The sequence below is a fragment of the Sorex fumeus genome, unplaced genomic scaffold, assembly GCF_029834395.1.
Source record: "Sorex fumeus unplaced genomic scaffold, SorFum_2.1 ptg000008l, whole genome shotgun sequence".
Lineage (NCBI taxonomy): Eukaryota > Metazoa > Chordata > Mammalia > Eulipotyphla > Soricidae > Sorex > Sorex fumeus.
This window is the reverse complement of record NW_026606065.1, coordinates 88,064,687-88,080,637: the sequence shown is the minus strand read 5'-3', so window position 1 is coordinate 88,080,637 and position 15,951 is coordinate 88,064,687. Positions and strand designations below refer to the sequence as shown.

The following is a 15,951-nucleotide window of genomic DNA, read 5'->3' as shown; positions in this document are numbered from 1 at the left end:
ACGTTTGAAAAAGCCCCATCCGTCAGCCTCACTGCAGTAGCAGAGCTCCAGAGCAAGCCATTTGCCTAGGGGTTTTTTTTTTGTCTGTTTGTTTTGTTCTGTTTTGTTTTTTTAAAATCCACCCTGTCCCCCACCACCCTCAGGCACAGAGGAATCTGCATTTTGGGTTCCTCAGAGTGGATGTGTTCCCAGACCTTTCATTTCTAAGACTCGCGGCCCAATAATGCTTATTTGAACTGAGTTAAAAATGATCAGAAGCAAAATCCTTCAATGCCTCAATGGGCTTTCACTGCATGAAATGCTGTTCAAGTGTCCTGATTTGGGGTAGCCTTCCACCTTTTCACTTTTCATAGTTCTCTTCACCAGGGGATCAAAAAAGAGCATTTTAATGATGACTAGCTAGATGTGAATAGGTGAGGTTTTATCCGCCATCTCAAAGGTTACACACGAAATCCTTCCTTCTCCTCAGGACATTTATGATGAATGTTTTCAAAAGGTATTCCTATAACATTCTCATGCTTATTTCTCACAAGAAATGTGGGAAAACTTCACACACACCCTGCCCCATACAAATGTAGACAAATAGTTCATTTGAGGAAATGGAAGGGAAAGAATATCATATACTCTGTTTTAATACCAAGAATTCTTAAAAACCAATACAAAAGAGGACTTTTAGGAGCAAATCCCAAAACTCCCTGAGGTGCTTTCAATACAGTGACCTTTTCAAACTCTGTTCTTATACAGAAGGCAATTACCAAGGTTCTAACTCCACTCATAGCTTAACTTAATTCTTTGGGTCTCTGTTTCTGGAACTGCTTCAGCATTTCATCAGATTGACTTATTTCTCATTTGCACATATACTAGAGTCAAAGAACTAATTTCATTTCATCACCTACATTTGAAAGTCTGGATGCCAGGTGAAATAACATGCTAAGGTTTTGCCTCAGAACATTTATTATATCTGAAAACAGGGACTAATATTTATGGGCACAGCCTTTTCCATTTGAGATGCCAATGACATGAACACAGCATCTTGGGGTTAATGAGCACAAAGACTTTAAAGATAAGCCCCAGATTTCAACCTAGCTCCTTTCCTTACCAGCTGGGAAACTAGGGCAAACAATGAACCTCAAAAAGCCTTTGTTTTCTTACCTATAAAATGGAAATGATAGTGGTTCCAAGTTCATTTGATTGTTGGGGATATTAAATGTTATTATAAACAAAAAGTGCTCAGCACAGTGTCTTATATGTAGTAAACCCTTGATTACCTTTTAGTCATACTGATGCTTTTGATGATGATGAATTTTTAACTTTTACAATTATTTAAATATTAAGATACCATTATTTGCAAAGTTATTTATAGTTGCATTTCAGGTGTAAAATATTCCAACACCAATCCCAAAACCAATCAGAATAAAAGCGCTTCATTTAAGCTAAATACATTTGCTTAGAAGGCATATTATTTGTGAATACTTATGGTAACTATTTGGGGTAGCAAGTTGGAAACATTGAGAAAAACAGTTGCAATAAGCAAACACACTATTATATATTGATACTCAAGCATAAAGTAAGTTTGTTGACTTCAGAAAAGAGCTTAACAGGCTTTTTAGAGTTTTCAATACTACTATAATAAACAAATTAACTTGCTGAGATTGCCACTCTCACATACATATTTTTTAAGAGGAAACTATCATAAAATATTAAATGCTATTTAGAAAAGAATGCTTTTAATGGCAGCTGGTTTTTCCCATGAAGAGTGATTCAGCAACCAAGAGCCCAGTTTCTATCTGTTAGAACCTGAAATTCAGTCTAGTGCATGCTTTTTTTTTTTATCATTCAAGTACCTTTAAAGAGAGCATATATTGTAAAAGAACAGAAAAGCCCTTTGTTTTGTTGAAAGGCTTGCAAATCAAATAGAATGACACCTGCTGCAAGCTGGGGTAAAACATTTATCCTTTTGTCTCCTGGGTGGGGGGGGGGGGAGAGGTTTATAAGAAGTATTTAAATTACAATAATCTCTAAATTAATTTCTGGTTTGTCAGTTGTCATTTAAGATGACCTGGAATTGCTTTAGCCTTCATATATATATAGGACTTTTCCTTAAAAACCTTAGAACATACAATGCTTCTTTAAGCAAGGAGTTCAATATAGATGTTGGCTGGGGGCAGAAAGAAAGGTAATAGTAATACAGGAAAAATGGAATATTGCCAGAAAGGTATCAGAGAGTGGAGAAAAGTCAGAAAATGACCGGAGACAAATGATAATGAACCATTTACATTTATTGAAGATTGAAGATTATTATTATGAAAAAAACAAATATTTTATCATGCTTAATCCTTCCCCTAAACCTATGTGTACTCTCATTTGCAGACATTTATAAAGGCATAAAATAGGGTCACAGTCATAGAACTAGTAAAATTCAGGTATAACATATTCACTATAACTTAACTTAATCATTTATTAAAACTTTATTTTCAGACATAATTGTGGATACCACTCCTTAGAGAAAGTTCTAAAAGAGATGCTATTCCTCTTCTTATCACTAGTAGGAAGACCAGGCTCTGTGGTACAGTAGGTATTTCTGTCCCATTTGTCTCAGGGAGATATTGTTTACATGGAGGCTGTATTCCCATTAAGGAACCCCCAAAAGGACTGTCATTGCTTTGAATATTCATTTTGATCGACAGTACAAGTCAGGTTGTATACAAAGAAGCCTGATCTGGATCAGGTGGGAGCCATCCACTCTCCATGCTGTTCACAAAATGGAATGAGCTGTTCCCTCATCCTGATGTTGATCCACATCTGCCCAAGACTCAGTTTCCAGGAAGGTGTACTTATTTGTAATCCACATTGGGCCAATAAGAGTAGGAGCTAAGAAAACAATGTTTCAAGAAAATGATGAGCCTAGTCATCTATGTCCCAAGCTAAGTGAGAGATAGAGGGATGAAGGTGGCGAAGGATGTTTGGATTGTATTTGACAATCTATAGCATTTATCCATATCCTGCCTTGCAGTTATAACTTGCAGTTTTTTGTTTCTGTGTTTGATTGGCTTTGAAGCCTCATCTAGCAGTGCTCAGGGCTCATTCCAGGCCCTATGCTCAGGGATCACTTCTGATGATTCCAGGCTGGGGGGTGGTCCATATGGGGATATGGGGATCGAACATGGCCCATCACAATGAAGGTAAGTTCCCTGCCTTCTGTACTATCACTTCGGCCCTCTACTGTACGTTTTATCTCTAGAATAGCTATATTTTACTAAGTTGTATCCCCACTGCTCCTAGTGCACAGTAAATCCCCATTCAAAATACATATGTTGAGTCAGACAGTGAATGAACAGACTTGTCACACACCCCTAGTACTATCAGCTGCCTGTGGAAAAAATGTTCAAGTGAAGTGACATTAGTTTGTACTTTAATTCATAGTTAATTTCCCCATCCTTTGACAATTTATTTTTGAGACTGAAATGTGTGGTGCTTTTATAAAAATGTGAAAACAAAGCTAGGGAAGCAATCTGGATGCTTGCCAACTCTGAGAACCATTACCTAATGATTTTAAAGCATCTGACTGAGTTGATTGGGTTAGGATTGGAATCCACCCTCTTTTCCTCTGGAAGGCTGCACGGGGTACACATGTGTAATTATTGTCACAGAGCAACAAGAACATTCATGCATGGAATGTATTTAAGCAGAAGAGAAATGTTTTACTAGCATCCCGAGGAAACAAAGAAAAGTCACTTTGTGTAAGTAAAAAACTGCTTTATTAATTTTTGATCAGAAGTTTTAGATTTCAAGAGGCATTAATTGTATTATATTCCAAATATTTTATGTTGAAAACTATTCCATATCATGTTAAGTGTCACGTGGCTTGAACTGGATTGACAGCAGCTAAGATCAACAGTGATAATTCCAGAGAAAGGGACACTGGTATTTTGTTTTAAATCTGGTCTTTTAGAGCTAACCTGAAGAAGCAAATATTAAGATAAATCACAAACTTCACTTTAGATTGATTTTAGATACACACTATGGCATGCTAGAGAGAGTGTTAGAGAGAAAAATGTGGAGTAATATAAACTGATACTCATTTTGTAAATGTAAATGTAGTATCACTCCCTTAAAAATGCAACTCACATGTACAATTCTTCACAAAACTAGATTCCATAAATTCCAGGAAACATCTACTCTATTACTATCCAACACCAATCATTTTTCCAAGGGAATTTAAATACATTCAAATTTTTTAAGGCATGAAAATTTCATAAAAGGACAACATGTACAGATGCCGACATAAATAAGGAAAATCATATATCACATCCCTTAAAACTGTTTTCATTACAAGAACTATCAACAGAACCTAGTTTTCTTTCCCATTCACCTCCTCTGCGAAAAACTTTTATAAGGAACTCTAGACCAATGCAAAGGAATCAGACAGTCTAGTGCAGCAAGAAACTGAACAAAGAGGTCCTTCTACTGGGCACCCACAACGCACCTCTTCAGAAATGGAGATGGGACATCATTGGAATGAACTTGGACTGATCTTAGGTTTCTACCCCTTGCAGCTTCTAGATGGGTGAAATGAAAATTGGGCCATTCCTGCAAACTGCCACAAAAAAAGTGAATGGTGGCTCTAAGAGCAACTATTTGAAAGATCATCACGAGAGCAATATATATACCAGTGAAGCTCCTGCTATATGTAGTAAGTAGGAGCTACATTGTTGGGAAAGTGGTTGAGCATCTCCTGGGCTCACTTTCCTCATCTGTAAGACGGTCTTAGCATCCAGGTCTGTTAGGAGAACTAGGGAGCCCATACGCTGATGATAGCTGTCCAGTAACCGACGTTCATGAAGCAGTGAACCCAAACTACTCTGTATGAGACACTCAACTTCACAGTTAGATTAGGGAAAGAGGAAAGAGGACCTTGTGCATCAACCAGAACCCCCACCTCCAGCCACCTCTGTGTGTTGCCAGGGAAAAGCTAACATTTGTAAAGGTAAAGACAATGTAAACATAAGAACACTAAAAAAGAATTCTGTAGGAGTGGTGCGATAGTACAGCTGGTAGGTTGCTTCCCTTGCATGTGGCCAACCCAGGTTTGATTCCCAGAACCACACCGAGTCTCCCAAGTCCCCACAGGAGTGATCCCTGAGCACAGAGCCAGGAGTAAGTGCTAAGCAGCATAGAGTATGTCCCCCAAAACAGAAAATAGCTATTTTTTAAAACAAAACAAGGAAATAGGCAGTGTCCTTAGACAAAACCTTAACCATGGACTATAAAACTGAGATACAAAGAGAGGGGAGAGAATAAAGAGGAGGAAAAGTAACAACGGATATTGCAGATGGTCTGGGCACTTCGGTGGTGGTGGGATGTAGTAATAGTTATGTCCATCAAAACCATAAATGTTAATGTTCTTGTAATCTTGTTTCTTAATTTACAAAAAAGAGTACTCGAGTATTCTTTAATATTTTTGTGCTTCTAACTTTTGGTACCCAGGGTAAAGCTAAAAAGAGCTTCTAGGGGGCTGGAGCAATAGCACCAAGGGTAGGAGCCAGGAGTAACCCCTGAGCATCGCCGGGTGTGACCCAAAAAAGCAAAAAAAAAAAAAGCTTCTAGTTATGTTTGGATCTGCTCGTTATTTATCTAATTTACTTTTATCACTCACCTTTCATGGTAAGCCCAGCTCTTTAGATATCTTAGATTCCAAACCACTGGTTCTAAGGGATCATACATTTTTGCTTGCATTAATATGAAGATCAACTCAATTTCTGGCATACACAGAATTTTATATTGTATTTACAGATATGCATGGTAGTCTATGGTAGACTGATCTCCATTGACCTTTGTTGGGAAGGTATCTAACTTCAAACACGTGATGACATTACTGCCCTATTCTCAACTTAAATCTCTACACTGAGATGCAAACAGGTTTAGTATAACTAGCTACAATCTCATCCAATAACTAATATATTATTTAAAGTAGTAAACCCTTTCAAAAAAGATGAAATTTCCTTATATATCATAACTTACCAAAAATGAACATAAAATAGCACTATATATATTATTCATTATTCTCTCCATACCCTGTTTTTATCTAAAGAGAAAGAGGAAAATGTTGCTCCTTTTCTTCTGAATGATAATATGACAAATAAAAACATAAAAAAATCTGATAATTACATTAAAAGTCTGGGGTTTCAGTAAGATCCTTCCATTATTCTGTAGTAACAATTAAATACCTTTCAGGACTAGAACACATATTACTACCAATGGTTCCAATATCATACTTAAAAAATTAATATAGGGTTTAGATATAGTTTATATATATTTTATATTAGGCTTTATATCAACTTTTCCTAGTGTTACCATTTAATACAGTTATTGAAATCTATAATTTTTCAGTCAGTGTTATTGGTAGAAATTTGAAATTTTGATTAGTTTCTTTGGGGGTAGAGGTATACAGCAGTGCTCAGGAGCTATTCCTAGCTCTGTGCTCAGGAGTAACCCCTGGCTGTGCTCAGGGAACTATGAGGTGCTGAGGACAGAATCATGATCTCAGCAAATGCAAGGCCTTTTCTCCTGTACTACCTCTCTTGAATAGGTTTGCTGTTTGTTTTTTAAAATGCTCTTGCTACTTAAACTTTGCATATACCTTTTTCTTCTTTTAAATATCATCACCTATTGATAGTTACATATAAAAAATCAAAGAAGTAGAAATCAGAAAAATATTTTCTGTAAACTGACCCTTGTATTAAGACAAGACCCTTGTACAAGTCATTTTTCTACTGAATGACATATCCTGCTTTTTGTTACTGAAACAAAGGTCTGATTTCTTTAAGGCAGTCAATATTGCTTCTTCATAATACTGGGAAGAATTATAGGATGGAAAAGCAGCTCTGTGTAATACATTGTTTTATTTCATTATTTGGCACTGTTTTCATTTTTGGCAATAGAGTTATCTTCTCAATTATGTTTTGATAAGCTAGGATTATAATTATCCAGTATAAAACACACACTGGCTGACTTGTGTAGTAGAAACTGAACTGCAACCAAAAAATAATTGGGAGTTAGAGCTAAGTCAATGTGAAAATGATCAAGTTGTCTACTGTGAAACTGATAAGAGATATTGTTCAATTTAGAAGAAAACTACTAGAAATCATATAACTGGACAAATCCCATAAACCTGGGATGAACCAAAGTTGAAAGCCAGGCTGTTATTGTTGAGCTTAAGAGAAGTTGAACTTTTCTGAATTTAAAACACACAAAGAGCATTCCTTCTTTGGAACTAATGCTTTTTTAAAAAGCATCCACTCAATGGCCATCACTGATTAAACTGCCAACATCTTCAAAAGGAGACTCTTGATTCCTTTCCCTAGAAGACCGTAGCCTGCGCCCAAAGCCAATGAAGCTGAGAAGCGCATACATCACATTTTCTACCCACAGGCACCATGAAGACATGGTAGAACACGTAACTGTGAATGGGGTAACTATATTTTGGAGGGTAGAGAAAGTCTTGCAAGGCATGTTTTCAGAAAGGGTGGGGAAATCACCACCCTACTTTGACCAGACAGACAGGGCTTTGTGTAGGAGGGTGGAGCTGTTAGAAACCAGCTGAAGGGTGGAAGGGAGTAGCTTAGTAAGCTGGTGGGAGAGCAATTCCAAATGCATGGCTTAGCTCAGTAGCCAGAAGAGAGAATAAATGATCTTTGCAGACCAGCAGCGTGGGTGAGGTCACTCTGAGAAGCCCAGGGAAACAGACTCATGATTCGGATCCCCACCATGTTAGCTCTGGAGAAACCCAAGCTTCACCATCAGCTCTAATTCCACCAGATGCTGACCACAGTGATCCATTAATGAGCCTGAAGAATGCCCTTATTTATAAGGTGTCTATAATAAACACTACCTAGTGTCTACAGAAAGCTGTTCCATCATTTTAAAGGTTAAAGATAAAAGAGCTTTGTATTACCAGGATGCTAAAGGTAATGCTCCGGACTTCATCATCATCAAGATCAGAGGAACAAAAGGGGCAGAATTCCCTCCTTTGCCCTTCATTCTTAAGAAACACAGTTTTATCTTTTCAGCTATTGAATCTAGCCTGCAGGACATTAGTTTGGGGCGTAGGGATTTACCAAATTTCCCCTGCTACTTAAGTGGCCCTTTCCAAATTCTAGGAATGTGCTGGTGGTTTGCTTGGGTCGTATCCAGAGGCTACTTCAGCCTCTCTGGATAAATACAGGATGGGTGGCAACTGTAGTCTGCCTATTACTCAAGTCTACTTTAAGGCTTAATTTTCATTTTCTTTGCTCTCTAAGGGAATTTTTCCTTATGCCCAAAATTTATTTTTAAGTTCATTTTGTCTACAAAGTTCTAAATCCTTACCTTAGTATATCAATTTCATGTAAATCATATCAATTTTGTGGTTAAAATAAGGTAGAAAAGTGTATAAAAATAACATGGATATGAGCCTTCTGTGGAGCTTGTGGATATGATAATATGACATTTCTGATAATAAAAAATGAATTAGGTGGAGAGCTAAATCGAGATAAATCAAGGTAATACTCTTTTTCTTGAACTTATATCTACTTTTAGAGATGAAGAAATTCATCCTAACCTGACAGTTAGGATGTGACAGAGTAATGATAACAATAATGAAGATAATTGGTGGTTAAGTAATAGAGTCAAGATTGGACCTTGGATCTGACTCTAGGCCAGGGACAGTCAAGAGAAATGTAATGTGAGTCACATATGCAATTTAGAATGTTATGGTACCTATATGTAAGCCTAAAAATAAGCAGGTGAGACTAATTTTACCATATTTTACTTAACCCAGTGTACCAAAAATTGTTTGTTCAATATGCAATAAGTATAAAATTGTCAGTGAGACATTTACTGATTTTTTCACTAAATACTAGAAGATAGTGTGTGTATTAAAGCACTGTCAGGTCCATGTGGTTTCACCACATTCCAAATACTCAGTTGCTGCAAGTGACTAGTAGTTCCCTTATCAGACAGCACAGCTATTGGGGCTGAATTTTCATTATTTTGGTGTTTGGGTCCACATCTGGCAGTACTCAGGGGATACTCCTGGATCTGTGCTCAGGAGTGACCTCTGGGAGTGCTCGGGGGACCATTTAAATGAATGGTGCAAGGAATTCAAAACAAGGTCAGTGGGATGGAGGACAAGCACTTTAACCCTCATACTATCTCTCCACCACTGAATTATTATTCTTTCTAAATTATTATTTTTATGCCATGAACCCATTTGACAGTCTAGCAAAGTTCACGAGCTTCTCCATTGACTAAAACAAAATATATGGGATTTCAAAGGAAACCAGCATTTTAAAAAAACTGCCAGCAAGTTGAATACCACACAGTTTTGGCATTATACATATCCATGTGTATTTACTTAATAATATAGTAAAGAATAAATCAGATGTAACCTTAATCACTGTTCTCTCGTTGTTAATTGATTTTCTTGAGTGAGCCCAGTAACGTCTCCATTGCGAGACTTGTTGTTACTGTGTTTGGCATATTGAATACGTCACGGGGAGCTTGCCAGGCTTTGCCCTGTGGGCGGGATACTCTCAGTAGATAGAGATGCTTGCCAGGCTCTCCAAGAGGGGCAGAGAAATCGAACTCGGGTCGGCCATGTTGGCTGCGTGCAAGGCAATCGCCCTACCCACTGTGCTATCGCTCCTTAATAAATGTAATAAAGGTAAAGGTAAAGGCCCTCCCGTTGATCATCGATTTGCTCGAGCGGGCCCAGTAACGTCTCCATTGGAGACTTTGTTGTTACTGTGTCTGGCATATCGAATACTCTCGGTAGCTTGCCGGGCTCTCCGAGAGGGGCAGAGGAATCGAACTCGGGTCGGCCATGTTGGCTGCATGCAAGGCATGCAAGGCAAACGCCCTACCCGCTGTGCTATTGCCTTACAAGCGGCCAACATGGCCGACCCGAGTTCGATTCCTCCGCCCCTCTCGGAGAGCCCGGCAAGCTACCGAGAGTATTGGATATGCCAGACACAGTAACAACAAAGTCTCCAATGGAGACGTTACTGGGCCCGCTCGAGCAAATCGACGATCAACGGGAGGGCCTTTTACCTTTTTACCTTTTAATAAATGTAATAATTAAAATAAAATGATGAACATAACCAATATTAAGATCAACCTAAAGCAACCATAATGGAATGAGAATATTTCTGATTTCTATTGGTAACCAAGTCAGAGGTCTGCTCTCACTGTGTTTGCTGCCTTACGTTCATAACTGAAAAGGTGCTGGTTTTGTTTTGTTTTGGGTTCTCCCCTGGCGGTGCTCAGGGCTTTCTCCTGCCTCTGTGCTCAGGGAATACTTTCAGTGGTATTCAGGGGACCATGTGGGGTACCATGTATCCAGTTCTGGTTGGCCTCATGAAAGCAAATGCCCTGCCCATTGTACTATCGCTCTGGCCTGAATAAAAGGGAATAATGATAAATAAGATGTATTTGGGTTTGGGGGCAAGCTGGAGATATTGTACAGCTGATAACACACTTGCCTTGCAGACAGCTGACCTTGATTTAAACTCCAATATCTCATACCACCCCCCAAGCATTGAAAGGTATAATTACTGAGTGCAGAGTCAGGAGTGACCCTTGAGCATCCCAAGGTGCATGTCCCCCCACACACCAAAAAAAGATATATATATATATATATATATATATACATATATATACATATATTTCCCATTAAATCCCATAGTGCCAAAGAGCTCCAGGTTGGTGGTCGTTCTGGGAGTTCTCTTCTTAAACTTTGCAGCCCTTTCTCCCTGTTCTGTGAAGTAGAATTTTGCACGAAGGAGATGGTGGTCTGATCCCGTTTGGAATTTTGGTACAACAGCGACATGGGTCAGGCAAAACCGTTGATTGAATATGATGTGGTCGATTTCATTGTGGAACCGTCCACCGGGAGACTCCCAAGTCCAACGTTTAGATTTGGTCTTCTGGAACTGTGAGTTACCATGGATGGTCTTGATCGACATGATGAACTCAGACAGTCTCTCACCCTGTTCGTTACATTCTAGGCCATGGGTCCTGATGTGGAGTTCTTCGGCTGATCTTCTTGGTCCTACCTTGGCATTAAAATCACCCAAAATGATCTTGTAGAAGGTGTGGTCTTCTCTATAGAACTTCTCCAGCTCCATGTAGAACTTCTCAATTTCTCCTTCATCATCATTGGATGTTGGTGCTTAGACAACAAAGATAGAAACTGCCGGCAGTGAGCCACATCTATTCAAATGTAAACGTCCGATTCCGGTTTTAGGCATTCCAATGAATCAATGCTCATGGCCAAGTCCATGTTGATAAGGACACCGACACCACCGATGCCTCTTTTTTTTTTTAATGCCCACATACCAAATTCCACAGGATGGATATGTCGTTCCCAACGTTCTCCCTTCCGAAATCCGACACGCCATTTTGTCGGTAAAGAAACGAACAGCACCCGGCCCAGACAAGGTCAGACCTGAACACCTGAAGAACCTGCCGTCAATGCTCATCAATACGCTGGCTCGGCTATTCACACGCTACCTTTCTGAATGCAAGGTTCCATCCCAATGGGAAACCATCAGGACTGTACTACTGTACAAGAAGGGAGACATCCATGAAATTGGCAACTATTGCCCAATCTGCCTACTGTCTGTCATCTACAAGCTTTCACTTGAATCATCCTGAATAGGATTGACAGAACACTAGATGAAGGACAACCATGCGAGCAAGCCGGGTTCTGCAAAGGATTCAGCACCATCAACCATATCCACATGATAACCAAGCTTATTGAGGTTTCTCGGGAGTTCAAGATGCTGCTCTGTCTAACGTTCATTGATTTAAAGAAGGCCTTTGATTCTGTTGAGACAGAAGCGGTCATTGAAGCCCTAGCCAACCAGGGCATTCAAACTCAATACATCAGGATCCTCCGTGAGCTGTATTGCGGATTCATTACCAGGATCTCATCATTCTACAAAGAAGTAATCATTGATGTCAAGAGAGGGGTTCGGCAGGGTGATACCATTTCACCGAAACTCATCTGTACCACCCTCGAGAACATCATGCGATGACTGGAATGGGAAGAAATGGGAGTGAAGATAGATGGTCGGCAACTACACCACCTCTGCTTTGCTGATGACATTGTTCTAATAACACCAAACATTAGCCAAGCGGCACAAATGCTGGCCAACTTCGACCGTGAGTGTGGAAAGGTCGGACTACAGCTGAATCTTTCGAAGACAATGTTTATGAGAAACAGTCTCATTCCTGATGCTCCATTCGCTCTCAACGGAACAACCATCTCCGAATGCAACAGTTATGTATACTTAGGTCAAGAAGTCAACATGATGAATGACCTGGCACCTGAGTTGCGCAGGAGGAAGAGTGCGACTTGGAATGCCTTCAAGAGCGTCGAAGAAATAGCTAAGAGGATGAAGAACCTCCGGCCCAGGCACATCTCTTTGTCCACTGTTCTTCCTGCATTAACATATGCCTCAGAGACCTGGGCCCTCAAACAGGATGAGAACGCTATTCGCTATTCAGTTCTCCCAAAGAGGAATCAAAAGAGCTATGCTTGGAGTATCACATTTCACTCAAATGAGAGAAAGAATCCGGAGTTCTGACCTCCATAAATGATCAGGAATCAGGGACGCTGTTTTGTTTGCCAAGGCGTCAAAAATCAGATAGGCTGGACACGTAAAGAGATTTAGAGATGACCACTGGACTAGAGCTGTTACCGACTGGATTCCACGAGACATCAAAATACCACGTGGCCGCTCACCTACCAGATGGTCAGACTTCTTCATCAAGATCATGAATGATCGATTTGAGTCTCTTTGTATTCCTAGAAAGAACAGACGCGATTGAGCTACACTAGTACGCGATAGGGACAAATGGAGACGTTACCGGCGCCCACTCAAGCAAATCACCGATTAACAGGAAGTCAAGTGATCAATTGATCAACGCCCATAATCCCACATGAGAGTATGTGGTCTGACCACTAATCTCTATTATTCCTAAACATCATTCAGTCCAGGGAGCTCAGTTTTCGTAGTTTCTTGAAAATGATCACAAATATTTAGTGCATGTTCAAGAAGATTCTTATTCTTTGCTCTTAACAATTCTCTTATTTAATGAATAAAAATAAATTCTCTGTATTCTACTTTTATCAGTTGTTTTCTCTTACTCTATGATATTCTTCAATATTTTGCTCTACTCTAAAGTACTTCAAATGATATTTAAAAAATAAAGTCATTCAAAAATATATTTGCCACACAACTTTCCTTAGAAACTGAATTATTTTATGCACCAGAAATTTCTGTTGCCTGACTATACAACAGCTGTTAGCTACAAACCTCAAACATTCAAGTATATGCAATATAACTCGTATTTCTATGTGATATAAACTGTCCATATTTGAGTACATGATATAGAAAACATCATCTGTATATGTTAAATAAGCTCCTTGTCCTAAATGTGCATTTATTTATAAGCTACTGCATAATATATTAAATTATTTGTCTACCCCAATGGAAAGGAAATATATTACATTATTGTATACAATTATAATTGTACTCTCATCTTAAGAGCTAGTCAATTTTTACTCTATCTTTAAACTTTTTAAATTTAGATACCACAATTTACAGTTGTCTATAAGTGGTTTTTTGTTTATTTTTTGTTTTTGTTTTTTCCCTTTTTTTCTAATCACCTTTTTTGATTTATTGAACATGTAAATAGATACAGCAAATAAACATTAAGCAACTTTACTTATCAAAATTATTGGAAAAATAAATTTAAAAAATTTATAATGTTCAAACTGAGCTCCATAAAATATACTTATACAAATTTATTCTTTTTTTTTCCCTTTATTTTATTTTATTTTTTTTAAAGTTGTAGATTTACAATTTTTTGTGCTTTGGTTTCAATTATACAATGATCAGATACCCATCCCTCCACCAGTGCCCATTTTCCACCACCATGGATAATATCCCTCCCACCTCCATCCCCCCATCCCCCCTGTCTCTGTGGCAGGGCAATCCCCTGTGTTCTCTCTCTCCTTTTGGGTGTTGTGATCAAATTTATTCTTTTTTATTCTCCTCAGGTTCGATTCCTCAACCCTTCTTGGAGAGCCAGGCAAGCTACCAAGAGTATCTCGCCCGCACGGCAAAGCCTGGCAAGATACCCGTGACGTATTCGATATGCCAAACACAGTAACAAGTCTCACAATGGTGACATTACTGGGCTCCCTCGACCAAGTTCATGAACAACGGGAGGACAGTTACAGTGATTTTTTTTATTGAATACCCATGAGGTAGAGCATTACAAAAATGTTTATGATTGCATTTCAGTCATACAATGTTCCTACACCCATCTCTCCATCAGTGTAAGTTCCTAGCACCAGGGTCCCCAGTTTCCCTCCGACTCTTTCAAGCCACAATAGCCAGAATTTGGAAACAATCTGAGTGTCTGAAAACAGATGAATGGATAAAGAAACTATGGTACATCTACACAATGGAATACTATACAGCTGTTAGGAAAAATGAGGTCATGAAATTTGCCTATAAATGGATGGACTTGGAAAATATGCTGGGTAAAAAAAGGGACAGATAAAGAATGACTACATTTATTTGTGATATATATATAACATAAAACAGTATGAAACTAATATCCAAGACCAAGGAACATGGGTCAGGAGGACTGGTTGGGAATTACCACAAGGGTGTGGGGGATGGCGGGTAGTTAAGATAGAGGAAGGTCTATTATGACAGTACTAGTTGGAAATGATCACTCCGGACAAGAACTACGCATTAAAAGTAGGTAAAGGGATATACATGATAACCTTTCAGCACCTGTATTGCAAGTCATAATGCCTAAAATGAGAGAAAGGGAAAGAGAGAGAGAAAAGAAAGGTGCCTGCCATAGAGGCAGGTGGGGATATAACTGGGTTTAAATATATAATGTTCCCACCTCCAATCCTACTACCAATGACCTCATCCCTCCACCAATGACCCCAGGTTCTCACCTACCTTCCAACCTGAGCACTTGACAGATACATTTTAAATTTAATTACTGTAGTTTGTGTCTCATGTTTTCAGTAGTGTATGATCTAGGATTCAGACATTTACAGGAACTTGCCTGTACACCACAGACAACCCCCAGACCTCTGTCTCTTGCCTCTCTGTTATTTCCAGACTGTCTCTTCTTGCTCGCTCCCTTCATTTGTCTTCTTCCTGGGCATTTTTTGTTTCTGTAATCTAGAGTCAATAGTTGCCAATCTCTGATGCTTATAATACCTGATACCCTTGATGTGTTATACATATGCCACAGGAAGTGAGAATACCTGGTATCTATCCTTGTCCTCTGACTTTACTGAACTTGAGATTCTCTAGTACTGTAGGTTGTTTGTAGACATTCTGATATATGTGACTCTCACTGGTGTGAGGTGAAATCTCACTGACTTGGATGAACTCTCACTTGATTTAGATCTCCCTGACAATAAGTAACAATGGACACTTTTTCATAAGCCTACTGTCCATTCTGCTGTCTCCTTTAGGGAACTGTGTTCTTTTCTTCTGACCATTTTTAAGGGGTCTTGGATTTCCTGATGTTGATCTGTGAGTGCTTTTTTTATAAAAATTTATTAATTTATTGAATCACTATGGGAAAAGTTATAAAGCTTTCAGGTTTAAGTCTCGGTCATGCAATCATCAAACACATTTCCCTTCACCAGTACTCATTTTTCACCACTAAGAACCCCAGTATACCCCCCCTCCCAACCCTCCCAATGCCTGTGAAGCAGATGAATTCTAGTTAATACTCTATCTACTTTGATTAGATTCATTGTTTCGACAAAAGATGCACTATTATTATGTAGAGTTTACACCCCCAAATCAGACCCGTTGAAAAGACATTCTGAAATAACTTGTTTTTATAGCTGGTTACAAG

At 38.9% G+C, this 15,951-nt stretch overlaps 1 protein-coding gene across 1 annotated transcript in view; it reads right to left on the bottom strand.

Annotated features, from left to right (window-relative positions):
• The window catches only part of FRY (FRY microtubule binding protein), a 381,871-nt gene that overhangs the window by 272,764 nt on the left and 93,156 nt on the right, over nucleotides 1-15,951 (bottom strand). The window lies entirely within an intron of this gene.